General features: G+C 39.6%; 1 long non-coding RNA gene across 2 annotated transcripts in view; it reads right to left on the minus strand.

Moving 5' to 3' along the window:
- The window catches only part of LOC102024900, a 51,645-nt gene that overhangs the window by 25,121 nt on the left and 12,092 nt on the right, over nucleotides 1–14,432 (minus strand). For both annotated transcript variants that reach the window (XR_260346.2, XR_001233287.1), the window contains exons 3-4: nucleotides 7,574–7,719; nucleotides 3,501–3,778 (exon numbers count right to left, since the gene is read on the minus strand). This is a non-coding gene — a long non-coding RNA (uncharacterized LOC102024900). The remainder of the gene's footprint in view (nucleotides 1–3,500; nucleotides 3,779–7,573; nucleotides 7,720–14,432) is intronic.

Raw genomic sequence — 14,432 nt, forward strand, 5'->3', positions numbered from 1 at the left:
ACTGTCCCTCAGACAAAGGGCTTCTATCTAGAACATATAAAGAATTTTAAAATATTAGCCCCCGCCAATTCAAAGACCCAGTCCAAAAATGAGGAGCTGAGATGAATACACACTTCTCAGATAAGGAAATACAAATGGAAAATAAATATATGAGAAAATGTTCAACATCACTAGTCATTCGAGAAATGCAACTTAAAACAACATTGAGATTCCACCTTACTGAAGTAAGAATGGCTAGCATTAAGAAATCAACCAATAACAAATGCTGGCAAGGCTGTGGTGCAATAGGAACCCTTCTCCACTGCTAGAGGGAATGCAGACTGGTGAAACTACTGTGGAAATCAGTTTGGAGATTCCTCAGCAAACTAGGACTAGAGGTCCCATTCAACCCAGTTATTCCCCTTCTGGGTATTTTCCCAGAAGATCTAAAAACATCATATCACAGCGACATATGTGCACCTATGTTCATAGCAGCACAATTTGTAATTGCTCAGTTGTGGAACAAATGTTCATCCACCAAGGATTGGATAAGAAAATTTTGGTACTTTTATATAATGGAATATTCCTCAGCTATAAAGAAAGATAAACTCGAGGCCTTTATAGGTAAATGGTCACAACTAGAGACCATACTCATAAATGAAATAAATCAGAACTTCATGTGCAAGCACGGCATTGTCTCACTAGTGTAAAACCTCAAAGAGTTAATTTAAACTAGGAGATATGACAGACATTGTGAAATGATAGGAAAACACTCAAAGGCAAAGGGCAGTTGGGATGGGGGAAAAGAGAAGGGAAAGAAGGAAAAATTTTGTATGTATGTATATACAGGATAGTTAACATAGTTGTTCTACTGTCTTCTATTTCTTTGCTGAAAGAAACTGTCAATGAGTCCTTGATTGATCAATATTGCATGTCTCTATCTGTTTTCATGAGAAACCACTTTGAAGATATCAATATGTAATACAACAAGCATTGTTAATTTCCTACCACTTTGTTTGTAGCTCTGTATTGTCTGTACTGTTCTTTTGCTATTTTGTAAAAGGTTGTCTGTCTGTTAATGTTTTCCTCCTTTTATTTTTAAAATTAAAAAAATTTATTTCTTAGGAACTTTGCTTTGTTAAATATGCAAACTACATGCCTATGTATACACATTACTGAGAAAAGTTTCTTGATTTGTATATTGCACATATTTTCTACCTTTCATTTTGAATGCTCCTGAAGATATTAGAGGAAGAATAACTTATGCACTGCATCTGGACTGGAAAAGAATTCTACTACATCAATATTATAAGTGCCACAATTCTTCTTTAACTATTTATCTGTAGACATCCTTGTAGTGTTTGGCACCACTGAAATTCTAAAGGCCCATGTTCTAATAAGCAGTTATATGCTTAAAATGGAGATCTACACAAAATGCTGTGAGATTAAAGCAGATAGGATAAATAACTAGTCCTGCAGAGGTTGGGAGATTCCTGGAAGGCCTTACAGATGAGGTAAGGTGTAAAAAGCTAAAGTTTGAAAAACAGCTACAAGTCTACTAAGGAAAGAAGTGTGGATAGACTCTCATAGAGTACAGAGGAGGTAAACTGCCATTACATTTTACCCAGGAGTTATTTTTAAGTAATTTATAATCTTGTTTACTCTGGATTCTACTGCCAAACCCGAGGGACAGGCCTGGAAAATCATGGGAGATACCTTCATTTTCAGCTTCAGCTTTATCCATGTATTCATTCCACAAAGACCAAATATCCTGAAAAGCTATTAAACCTCTTTTTGTTTCAAAACATATTTGTCCTGCACCCTCATTCTCCTGAGTCATTTGCATTCACTTTACAAGGCATCAATTTTTTAGTTCAAAAGGTCCAAGATAAAACCTTAATAACTGATCATAACTGGTGATATTCTTTCAAGGGGTAACATTGTATCAACAGGTTAATCTCAAATGCAAAAAAGGGCTGGGGATATAGCTCAGGGCCACAAGTGCCTGCCTGACAAATGTAAGGTCCTGAGTTTGATTCCCAGTACCAAAAACAAAAACAAAAAAGTTTTATTTATTATTGATGAATCATAATTTGGGGAATTTTAGTCATTTTGACATGATAGGGATGTATTTTAGTACTGTATCTTTAATGTAAATTATCAGACCAAAGGAACTAGGTGAAATATCCTTTTTAATATAATCAGACATTAATACAATTGATTTTCAAGTTGTTTCTTAATCAGAATAATCCTTATCCTGTTTTCCTCTACAGTCAACATTATATTTTTTAAAATCCATGATGAAGTGATTTCACTGGAAGCTGGAATATTCTTTTGAGTGTTAATTTATTTTTAAATAAGAATAGTGTTTTTTAAAAGTGCAGAGAGTCATATTTACTAATTTAGTTGGAAAAGATTGCATTAAGAGAGCCTTCTCTTTTTATAATGAAGCTTTAAAAATGATAATTTACCTAGCTTTCTTCATTTCTTTAAAAAGCCTTTCATCACTGTTCCAGTTTTGCCTCTAGTAAGTGAAAATATAAAGGGAAATACATTAAATTCTCTAATAAGATTCTGTAGCTATTGGCTGTAAACTCCAGGGAAAACATAAGTCCCTAATTACAGCTTATCAATTGCAATTAACTCTTCAAACTATTCCCTAGATGCACTTGAGGAAGGGAAAAGAGTGGTAATAAATTTTAGAGAAGATTGAGAGCTCTTTCCATGACTCTTATGGGACCACTATCAACTAGTGGGAGCAACCTTAGCTTGCACTTGGGAACTATATCACATGGTAGGTCTTATTTTGCTAGAAAGTCTCAGGACTTGGGTTTTTTGTGAAGTAGGGTTGAGATTGGGCATTATGGCTGTGTTCACCTCTGTTAGGTTTCAGTCTGCAGTGTAGAGGTTCCTAGTGAGGGTTTTACATCTTCAAGGCCGAGTTTTAATGAGCTGGAGTTGAACTCTCGAGGTGAGGCAAAGTGGCCATAAGACTGTCACTATAAACTAGAAAAGTACAGAAAGTGAGGCGTCATGTTAAGTGTCAGGGACTAGGAAAGAGTGCAGGAGGTGGAAGGGCTAACCAGCCCAGTTTTTCAAGCCAGTGCTTTGAGCCTGGCATGACAGGTTTCAAAGCTAAAGCCTTTCAGGTGTGACTTCTGCATCTTGCCTATGTGGTTCAGAGATAAGAAGAGCCTGTTCCTACTTCTGATCAGGTACTTGAGCAGAATCCTTGAACTGGATGTTTATTGTTGTGGTTATTAGCTGAAAGGATTGTGAGCACCTTGCTCCTGATTCCTTGGCTCTTCCTCTCTTGACATTTCTGCAGTGCATTTCATTCTGGTTACCTACAACTGGGTAGCAAGAAATCACACCCAAAACTTGGAGGCTGAAAACAAATGCGATCACTTGTTTTATTTTGTTTCTTCTCACACATCCTCAACTTTGAGCTCAGTGGAACAGATACTCTCTTCTCCACAAAATATTACCTGGGACTGTTTGAGTAGGGCTTGAAGACCTACCTTCAAGATTTGTCACGTGACTGCGATGCTCGTGCTGGGTGTCCTAAGGAACTCAGCCAGTCCTGAAGTTGGTGTTTTAATTCTGCAGCAGGGGCTCCTTGGGTGTCCACAAAGCATGAGATTCAAGAGAACCAGACGAAGTTGATGGCTGTTTCTAACCTAGTTTCATTGGCTGCTTGGTATCATTTACACTGTATTGTGATACCTCGTTGTTGAACTCAATTCATTCTGAATCCGTGTTCAAACACCACAAAGTTTGAGGACAAAACATATTTTTCCTATAAAAAATAATGGAAAACAAAGTAATTGGTTCTGAGGCCCAAAAATTACACTTGTAAATTCATTTTTCCAGAACTTTAACACATTTTGCAATGATTTCTTTCTTTTTTTAACCTTCTTTTTTATTCTAAAAATTAAAAAACTGACAAAACAACAATAAAGGCAAACTCAAAACAACACAAAAACAACAGAAATGATACATGACCTCAAAACAAAATGATGGGAATTCACAATGGTTGCTACATTACATACTGTTAACTTCAACCAAGTTGCTGAGTCCACCAGACATAGGAATTCAAGATTGATCAAACAGTCAAAAACAGTAACAAGTAAAAACAAAACAAAACAAAACAAAAGAACAAAAGAAACAAACAAAAAAAATTGGAAATGATGCAGAGCTTCACCATACAAAATGGTAGGAGTTCAACAATGGCCCTTATACTGCATATTGTTGTTTTCAAATCAGTCATTCTTGCTAGGTAGTTCTTTTCTATTGTTTGTCTTGAGGTTGTAGTCATTTTTATCTCTTTGTAGAATATCTTTCAGAACTCTTTGTAGGATTGGTTTGATGCTCATGAATTTCTTCAGTTAATCTTTGTCATGGAAGTATCTTATTTCTCCATCAATTTTGAAAAATATCTTTACTTGTTATAGCAATCTAGGTTGGAAGTTGTTTTCTTTCAGGACCTGAAATACTTCACTCCAACCTCTTCTTGACTTGATGGTTTGTGTTGAGAAGTCTGCCATGACTGTGATGGGTTTTCCTTCACAGGTGATCTGTTTCTTTTCTCTAACAGCTTTTAATATCCTGTTCTTTTGCTCAATTTCTGGAATCTTGATTATTACATGTCTGGGTGTAGATTTATTTTGGTTATGGCTAATTGGGGTTCTATATGCATCACTTATGTGTATATACAGTTCTTATCCTGTGCTTGGGAAATTTTCTATTACTGCTGCAAATAGTCTTTTTATGTCATTCATGCTGTCTTCTGCTCTTTCATTGACACATATCAGCCTATATTGTTTTTCTTTGCTTCATCTTGCAGCTGTTGAATTGTTATTTGGTGTTCCTTTGTTATTTTTAAGAGATCTTTTCTTTCCCTATCACTAGCTGCAATGCTGTCTTCAAGGTCTGAGAGTCTATCTTCTCTTTCATTCAAGTGGTTCTTCCAGCTTTCAGTGGAATTTTTTATTTCCTGAATGTCTCTTTGAATCTGTTTCATGCATTCTAATTCTTTCCTATACTGTTCATTCAAGATTTCCATCATTTTTTTGTGCTCCTCTATTTTTTTTATCTATGTCTCCTTTTGATATGCCCAGCAATTCTTTCATTATGGTTGTCATTTCTTTTTGTACCTGAGCAATTATTTCTGATCTGATTTCCCCTATAGCCTGATGTAGTTGGTTCTTTACTTCAGTTGCTATCATTTCAGAGATCTCAGGTGTGTGACTTCCATGTTCTTCCATGTTGATGTTTCCTGGACTGTTCTGGGTGGGGTGTTTGGCTGAGATTGCATTTCACTTCTTTTTTTTTTGTAATTTTCAAATCTCCCTAGGTTTCTGGGGATTCAGGTTTGTTTCTGCGATGGTGGCAGGGGGCAGATCCAGAGAACCTGGGCACCCAAACAGCTCACCCAGGCTTCCCAAGTTCAAAGGCCCTCCATCAGTGGCAACACATGTGGGGCCAGAGGATCTGGGGTCCCAGGCATCTCACCAAGGCTTTCCAAGTCCAAAGCCCCTCTGGAAGGTGACAGCAGGAGGTGGGGCTAAAGGATCTGGGTCCCCAGGCAGCTCAGCAAGGCTTGCTGAGTCCAAGGCCCCTCCTGCAGTGGTGGCAGGGGCCGGGCCCAGGGGATCCGGGTCCCCAGGCAGCTCACCAAGTCTTCCCATATCCAAGGCCCCTCCCACAGTTGATTTCTTTCTTTAACTCTATCGTGGTTCTCAGTTTTCCTTTGAGCTTTACTGCTGCTGTCACTGACTTTCTTTGGAGCCATGGCTATGATATTTTATGTGAATAAAATGCAAAATAAAGCACATTGATGAACATTTTAATGCACTAAGACAAGTACTATATGTGATCTGTGTGAGAGTGGTGCTTAGGCTGAAGCATCACCTTACTGTGTGCATAGCAAGATGCAACCCTTGACTCACTCTTGACCCATAAAGATTTTTTTCAAGTTGGGTTTTTGTTCAACTATCAAGAAAAGCTATGAGCACTGAGCAGATATTTTTCAAACTTTACTGTTCAATGAGTGGGAATTCAAGCTTGGAGCTGTTGGACAAGGGAAGTATCACTGTATTTTATTTATGGAAACAGAAGCTTGGCCCAGTTCAAAGAGGAAGGGACTTGGACTCCTCCTCATCTTGGTAATGAAGTGGCAGTTTCTAGGAGCTAGGAGTGTGGGCATTTCTGGAAAATTTAACCCACCACCAGGAGGCACCCTGTGAATAAGGTATCTGACACTGTTTCCTAGCCAGTGTGCAGACTCCTGATTCCTCCAGGGAAAGCCTGTTTCCTTCATGGCATCTTCTGAATATGCTATAGCTTGTGCTGTATACACCAAATTTCTCCTGAAAACTTAATGACTGCATTGCTATTTTTGAATTAATTTTGAATTAATTTGCAGAATGCAGTTTTCTCATCTTTAAAATTAAGCCACATGGGACACTTTTAGAGGTCTCTTCAGCATTAAGATTCTTTTCTCTCTCTATCTCACCCTCTGTTGTAGGATTGAAAAGATTATATATAGGCTATTTATTAGGTGCAATGAAGAATGTTCTTTGCAAAAACTGGCTTATGTTTTTCAAAAATATTAGTGATAGGAAAGACAAAAGAAAGCAGAATGACTGTCTCATATAAAAAGAGGACTAAAAACACTTGCTATCTACATGCAATGTGTGATCCCACATACAGGAAAAATACTATAAAGGACACCATTGGCACAACTGGCAAAATTCCAAGAGTACTATACAAACAATTGGCATTATGCAAACATGTGTTAAGTTTAAATGAGTTAATTTAAATATATTTGAATTTCAATACTTAGTGTAGATGATTGACAGCATAGCAATCATAAAAGTCAAAACTATATTCTAAATAAATGAGCCTCCACCAATCAGCATGATTAGGCTTGGCAAACGGAAAGTGTTTAATCAAATATTCTCCTCAAACTCGAACAAAACTTGGTGCCTCCAGCAGAAATTAAGGTCAGGGATTACCTGCCTGCATCTGATTTCCTTTCCTCCCATTCCTACAGGCAGTATAGGCTCCAGGAAAAGAACCCTTGGCCTCTGCTTTGGCAATCACTGTTCATTTCCCTGCTCCACTTCATCACTTTGGATTGGGCTTTGCCTGATTATTCACTGCCTATCTAAGTATTCCCTGGACTTTCTTCTTTGCTCAGCTTTAGAGTGGACCATTCCCTTCTTTTCCATTGACAGCTCCTTCACTCTGGGAAAATTTTCTGATCTGTTAGGTTACACACTAGGGGGTTGCTATTATGAATATCAGATCCTCAGTGTTCTGTTTCTATAGCATGAGAATCACATTTAATTAAAGAGTTATGATTCAATCTTTGTGTCCTCCCCAACTCCCACTCCATCACATAGCCATTCTGACATTTAATGGTCACAAGTATTAAGCAAATCTTATATATGAAGTAGACTCTTTCTACTTACTAATCAGAGCAACCTTTGGGCTCATCTTTTTGTCCTCCACATGTGATTTGCTTATCACTTGGCTTCCAGGCAGATTCACCCATTAGGCACCATCCCAGCCTCCTTCTCGCAGTTACCTTTTCTCTCTCCTCCTTTTCCAAATTCTCCATTATGAGACTCAATTTATTTTCCTTGCCCCTTCTCCTGTTCTTTGGCATATTTTCCTGTTCATTTCTGATTCTGCTCTGGAATCTGCGGTACAGGAACTCCTGGTAGTGATAAACTGAAAGTGGGAAAGAGTAAGGAGATGAACTACCACACACAAGATTCAATTTTCTGAGTAGGAAAAGAAACTAGAAACACTTGTATTGTAACAGAAAATGGCATCCCCAGCCAGTATACTTCAGTTTGTTATTTTCCCAGGAAATAGTTCCTATTCCAGTTCCAGTTGCTCCTGTCTCCTGTCTCTGGCTGGTCACTGTGATGCACGTTGTATAAACTCATCCCCAATTGACAAGCTGCTCTGCCTCTGTACTTCCTGCTTGCTTATCCCTTTTAAGCCCTAGACTAGAAGAGATCAGGACATAATATTCTGGGGATGATCCCAATCAGTGCCTGTCAATGTAAATAAAACCACCTCTACATCCTGTGTATCATTTCAGTATTTCTGCTTGCCATTGCATCTGGTGCATTGGCGAGGAAGACCAATGGTGCTGACATCTCTGAGGACTGGTCATGGCCCTTGTGCTCAGAACAAGGACCTCTTCAGGTCCTGAAGGGAAAGCATGCCTTCGAGATTGCTTGAGTCCCCTCAGAGGTCTGGAGGATGATTCCTGGCTCCCCACTTGAATGGCTCACATTGGATCCCAAAGGGAGGAGGACACAGTCTGTAGGTCTGTCTGTATGTCTGCCTGATTTTTAAGACCACTGAGGGCACCCTAATCAGTCTGTCTGTCAGTCTTGCTCCCCTAGAGCAAAGGGGAGTCTGATCAACTCCTGTTAGTCAGGACGACCCTCAATGGAAGAAGATTGGAATGTTTAACCTCTAAGTGCCTGCTGAATGAATATGTGAGTGAATGGACCAGACAGTGTAAGCAATAGTCTGCTCCATCTGTGCACCAAGACTGGGAAGCACTGGTCTTGGTGGCTGATTGGGCCCTCATGTGTGGTTCTGTGGCAATCAACATATGGTATAACAGAGACCTCTCACCCTCTTTAGCTAAGTTACACCTAAATCCCCATGAGGGGCTTGGCCAGGCAGGCATCTGAATGGTCTCCCTCTGAGGGGCACCCACCCTTTGTATGTTACACCATCATTCAAGGGTACACAACACACCCATAGGAAGTCAGAGATGAGAATCAACTTATTAAAACCCACAGTCCCTGCCTGCAGGAAAAGGACAGTTAAAAATGAAATGGGGTTAAAAATAAAACCAAACTACCCCATGTGTCTCAAAAAAAAAAAAAAAGAAAAAAGAAGCCCATTTTTCCTGAGAATTCCACCTTGTCACCTCTTCAGCTGCCAGAGTTACTGCCAACAACAATAGCTTCAGTCCTTGCTCCTGACTTATCTACTTCCAGCCAGTTGAACTGGTTCAAACTAGCTATTACCTGCATTTGGCCATAGAGGCCCTCCCCCACAACCTCCTGCTTCATGGCTATATCTGTCTCGGTCACACAGCATCATCTAACACCCACTGGAGATGACTGTCAGAAATTCCTCTGAATTCCACATTTTGACTGAAAAAAAAATTGGACTATCAGCCCTGATGAAGAAGTTACCATCACGGTCTTTCCCAAAGGTCACCTCACCTAAAAACAACCTAGTCAAGTGCTTCCTAAGACATCAAAAAGGGCACAAAAAGCCCAGTAACCACTGTTACCCAAAAACCTCACAAAAGTACCTGGTATCTGAAGGAAAATCCAGTCTGATTGAGGACCATACCCTCTGGCTATGAGTTATAAGGACTATGGACACTAAAAAAATAAATGCCCATTCAGATTAAAAGGTAAGAACTCTCAAAAGTTTCAACCTGGGTCGGATGACAATGCTTTCATTGCTCTGATGGGTACAGACTAGGCCAGACCAGGCTCCCTTCTTCAGCTGGACCACCAGGAGACCACAGTACCATCATTGTGGAAACTAGGACTCTCGCCTCTCGCCCTTTCTGCCAGGCACAAACTTGCAGCCTAGGAGGACATCTCCTGTGTAAGTCAGTATCTATACTGCTTCTGGGAAGAGATCTCCTCTTCAAATTAGAAGCAGCCATCTCCTTTGCAATGAGCCAGTCAGCTTCCCTCTTGTTTAATCCTGCACTTTCAACTCTGATTGTTCCCTGAGAGGAAGATGATGGGTGCATCAGCCTGAGACAGATAAACTACAGTCCTGAAGTTCTAAAACTCTCCTCCCAGAAGGATAGACTGAAAACTTGCATCTGGGCCTGGCCATCAGTCATGCTGTCTCACTGCAAACTCCACTGCTGTCAGATGTCACGGGAAGCACAAACAGGCATCCAGTTATGCATTGGCCTGGTAGACTGTTACTCACCTTGGGCAAGATCTCTATGCCATCAATAATGCAGCCATCACCTTATGGCTCCCAATCCATGCAACCTTTTAGGATGGTTACTCAATTGTCACAAGGGTTTGGGAACTTTCCTACCATTTTCAGGGAGGCTCTGACAACAGATTTGGCCACTCTGAGACAACCTGTTTCTCTGTCCCTTCCAGCTCCACAATTCTGTCAGTGTCCCCTGGGCCCTGAGATTGGGCCCATGGACCACCTACCTCTGATTGTGACACTCCATCCCAGGGCAACCCCCACCTACATCAAAAATTACCCCATGCTATGAGAGGCTCAGTTAGAAATTCAACCACACATCTAGAGGTTTCAAAACCACAAAATGTTTATAGCCTGTCAAATTGTGGAAATACACCTTACCTGCCTGTAAAGCCAGTTCAAAATCTCGGAACTGCCAAAGCCACCATGATTGCCCTCCATATATGTTGACTGAGTCTTCTGCCACCCACATCCTGCTGGTACAGCTGCCTGGACCTTAAAAAATGCCTTCTTCTACCTTTGGTTGGTGCCTGTCAGCCAACCCCTCTTCACAAAGACCCCAAATTCTGGACTCAAAGCTTAACTGACCTCAACCTCCTAGAGGTTCAAAAACTTTTTTATCCTCTTCGGAGAAGATCACTGCACTTCTGATTGATGACACCTAAGATGCCTCCTGGAAAGCAACAAAAGCTCTGCTACAATATCTGGTATAAACTGGTGAGAAAAAAGAAACTGCAAATTTCTTGGAGCTGCTGGCTTCTATAGAATCTGGATCCTTGAGTTCACAAAAACAATGGTGCTTATTCAGACTGTCAGTTCTTAGAACACCCATTGACCTACCTGTGCAAATATTTGGTTCTGGTCACTAAGGGCTGTCTCCCCACTTTGCCTCCAGCTCTAACAGTCACAGTGCTTCTGATCAAGAAAGATGACAAACTCACCCTAGGCTGAGACCTAACTTTCCAGGTGTCACATGCTGTACTGGACCTCTTAAATAACTATAGACCACTACAGATGCTGAGTACACCCTGTTTATGGATGGAAGTAGCTCTGTTAGAAATAAAATTTGACAGGCTAAATATGCTATAGTCACCTTGGACAAAGCTATTTTGGCCAAAGCTCTCCTGCTACTGCTTCCTGTTGCTGTTTGGAAATCTGCTACCAAGGACACAAAACCTGCACTTCTAAGCCCTCTTTGGGGATCTGATTGATTAAAACATCAACTGCAGCCACCAGACCAGACCCCACCATATGTTCTGCAAGCTAAAGCCACTGCACTGGTACCCATACACCTGTAGCCAGCTCAGGCTTCAGTGTCTGTGACTGGCCCTGACCTCCCACTCCCTACCTATACTGAGAAGACAATACAAGTTTGTAGGGTCTTGCTGTAAAAAATCATCCCTAGGTATGGCCTACCCTTGATCAATGGCAATGACAACAGGTCTGCATTTGTAGCAGAGGTAATAAAAAACTAGATTAAATAAAAACTACATACAGGATACAGGCCACAAGTCTCTAGAAAAGTTAAAAAACAGCTTGTAACTCACACACATATCCCAGGTGCATATTAACTACTTCTACAAGCTTCAGAAATCCACCCTTAGATCCACTGAAAAACTTACCTGAACCAGACAGGTCACTCCAAAAAGACCACACATTCAAAGCCCTGCTCTGGTCACTATGGACACTAACCAATCTGCATATGGCTGAACCCTGAGGACACAGTTCACAGGATTGCTCCATACCTATTCCCCTTGATTTTTGTGTCTTTTCAGGAAGATTGCCTCAGTCTTTGTTTCTCCGTCCCCTGCTAGTTGTGTTTTTAGTCTTAAACTCTATAGACAGTTGCCCCAAGAGAATAGAACAATCAAAAACTTGACCAAGATTAGATGAGTGTCCAAGACACACTGAACACTCTCTTAGATCAGATTAACTCCCTCACTCCCTTGCCGGAGTAATGTTACAGCACAGACAGGCCTAAATTCCTAAAAACAACTTAGGGGAAAATCCTGTAATAGCACAATCTTGGGGAGCTTGGCTGGGGGGCTCCATCCTAGGATAACTGACAACACTAATGTTACTGCTTCTAGTTGAGCTTTGTCTCAGAAGGTCACATATAATATGCCCAGCAAATGTTTGGTGGGGAAATTTAAAAAAGGGGGAAATATAATAGAAAATCCACCCCCAGCCAGTATACTTAGGTTTTTACTTTCCTGTCATCCCAGGACTATATTTCTGTTTATGCCATTTTTTTTTTATTTATGTGGACTTGCTCTGAGCACATCTTCCCATGATGTTCAATAAACATTGTTGCTTTTCACTTGCCATTTGACTATGCACTTGCAATTCTTTGTTCATTGTACACAAGTACCTAGAATCTATCTGGGTGATCCATCCTGCAGCAACACACCTTTACAAAGTCAATGAGATACCAAATACATTTTTGCAGCTCTTTCCTGTGCCATCCACTCCTTCTTGTGTTTACCAGAATCCTGAATTTTTATCATATAAGAAAATAAGAAAGAAGACATAGCCTTGAATCCGGCACTGTATCAACATTGTGCCTGTCCTGACTGCTGTGAGAACTAAGAGAGAGCTAACCCAGATCTTCCATGCCAGATCCAGGCCAGGCTCACTGCCACTCCACAGACCATGACACTTAGTGTCCTGCCTCTGCAGGCATTCTTGGTCTCTCATAGGCCACTGGAAGCCACATACAAAGCCTTCAAACTAGGAGATGAACATCTGTAGAAATCAGGCTATTTGTATAAATGAGTAACTTGGGTGTGGACCAGTGGGAGTGATGGGATTTATGCTGAGTAATGTTCCATTTAAATATAGGTTCAGTGTTATCAGACTTGATCTTTCAAGAGAAATTAAAATTCGGGATTTTCACATGATAGCTACTGTCTTTCAGATGCTGCCATCAGACTAAACAATTATAAGTACATGTGAGTCAAACTTAAGATGTTTATTGTCCAATTGTACTCTATCCCCTCCCTAGCAGTTTGCAAACTCAGTCACAGAACCAAGTCCTCCTTGTTGGAAATGAGACCACTTCTCACAGTTCTTTCAGCTGTAAACTATTGCTATTTTTGTTAAAAATAGCAGTACGTATATTTAAAGCAACCCAAATATCCACAAGCAGTAGAATGGAGGAATGTGTTATGATGCCCCCTTTCACCTATTACCCCTTAGGGGTAGAGGGAATTCAGATATAAGAAATTCAAATGCCAAGTGCCTTTCTTTGTGGGTATAAGCGAACATTGTTATTTTAATTATGTTTGATTTTATGTTTTAATGTGAAATAGAGTGCAAATGTAGAGTAAAAAATATGTGCAAGGAATACTTATCAACCAACACTTGTGTACCCAGGTCAGAAAACAAAATATGTTCCAGAAATGTTCTCTATTCTATTCTAATCTCATTCTCTCTCTCTCTTCCAGAATGTTAACCACTACAAATTTTATGATAATTATTCTCTTGCTTCTCTTTACAGGTTTATAACCTTCACATATACCTTAAAACTCATTGTTTATGTTTGTCAATTTTGTGCCCTGTATATCTTGAATTCTTAGAATGCATGCATTCTGCGATCTGTCTCTTCTTGATCCACATGATTAAGAGATCCATGTACATTCTTGTGTATAACTGTGAGGTTTTTCTTCTGCTCTATATCATAACTTATTTGTCCATTGTACTGCTTACGGATATTTGGGTTGCTTTAAATATATGTATTGCTATTTTTAACAATTTTGTATAAAAAATATTATAGATTATCTTCTGGAACACAAGTGCAAGAGCATTTTTAGGGCATGCTGTATAGTAAGACTGCTGGCTTGTAGGATAGGTACATGTTTTATTTTGTCATTTACAATTTTTGAAAGTGTTTTTGTTAAAGTGGCAGTTTTCTCTGAATTGTTTTGTCTGACTACAATTCCAATGTACATCCCGTACATAGTACACATAATTTATTATTGCTTCACATAAATTATTAGCTCATACCTAGCATTATTCTAAGATTTTCATTTTTTCCCAATAATTACCTGCTAAATTTTCTTTAACACAGTTACAGATAGCATTACAGAGAATAGACCAGATTTTAGAGTTTTTAAGAATTTCATGTTACCATATTTCGATCTTGAGTGATCCCAGTGTCTTAATAATAATTTGGGGATTCTTAGACTCTAGATTTCTCCCAGATGTTAAGAATACAAGAAAATTCGGTTCCCAGTACCGGAGAAAAAAACAAACAAACAAACAAACAAAAAACAAGAATACAAGAAAAGCATTTTATCATTATGAGTTAGAAGGATTTTTTTTGTATGAAGCCAGTTATTATGTTTCTATCCTGACAATATAAACTTTGACTATAAGTTTTGTAATTCACCTACTGCCTTGTGAACAAATCTTAATGATGTTGGAAATTTATATTT

This window comes from Chinchilla lanigera, unplaced genomic scaffold (assembly GCF_000276665.1).
Source record: "Chinchilla lanigera isolate Chin_1 unplaced genomic scaffold, ChiLan1.0 scaffold00015, whole genome shotgun sequence".
NCBI classification, from domain to species: Eukaryota; Metazoa; Chordata; class Mammalia; order Rodentia; family Chinchillidae; genus Chinchilla; species Chinchilla lanigera.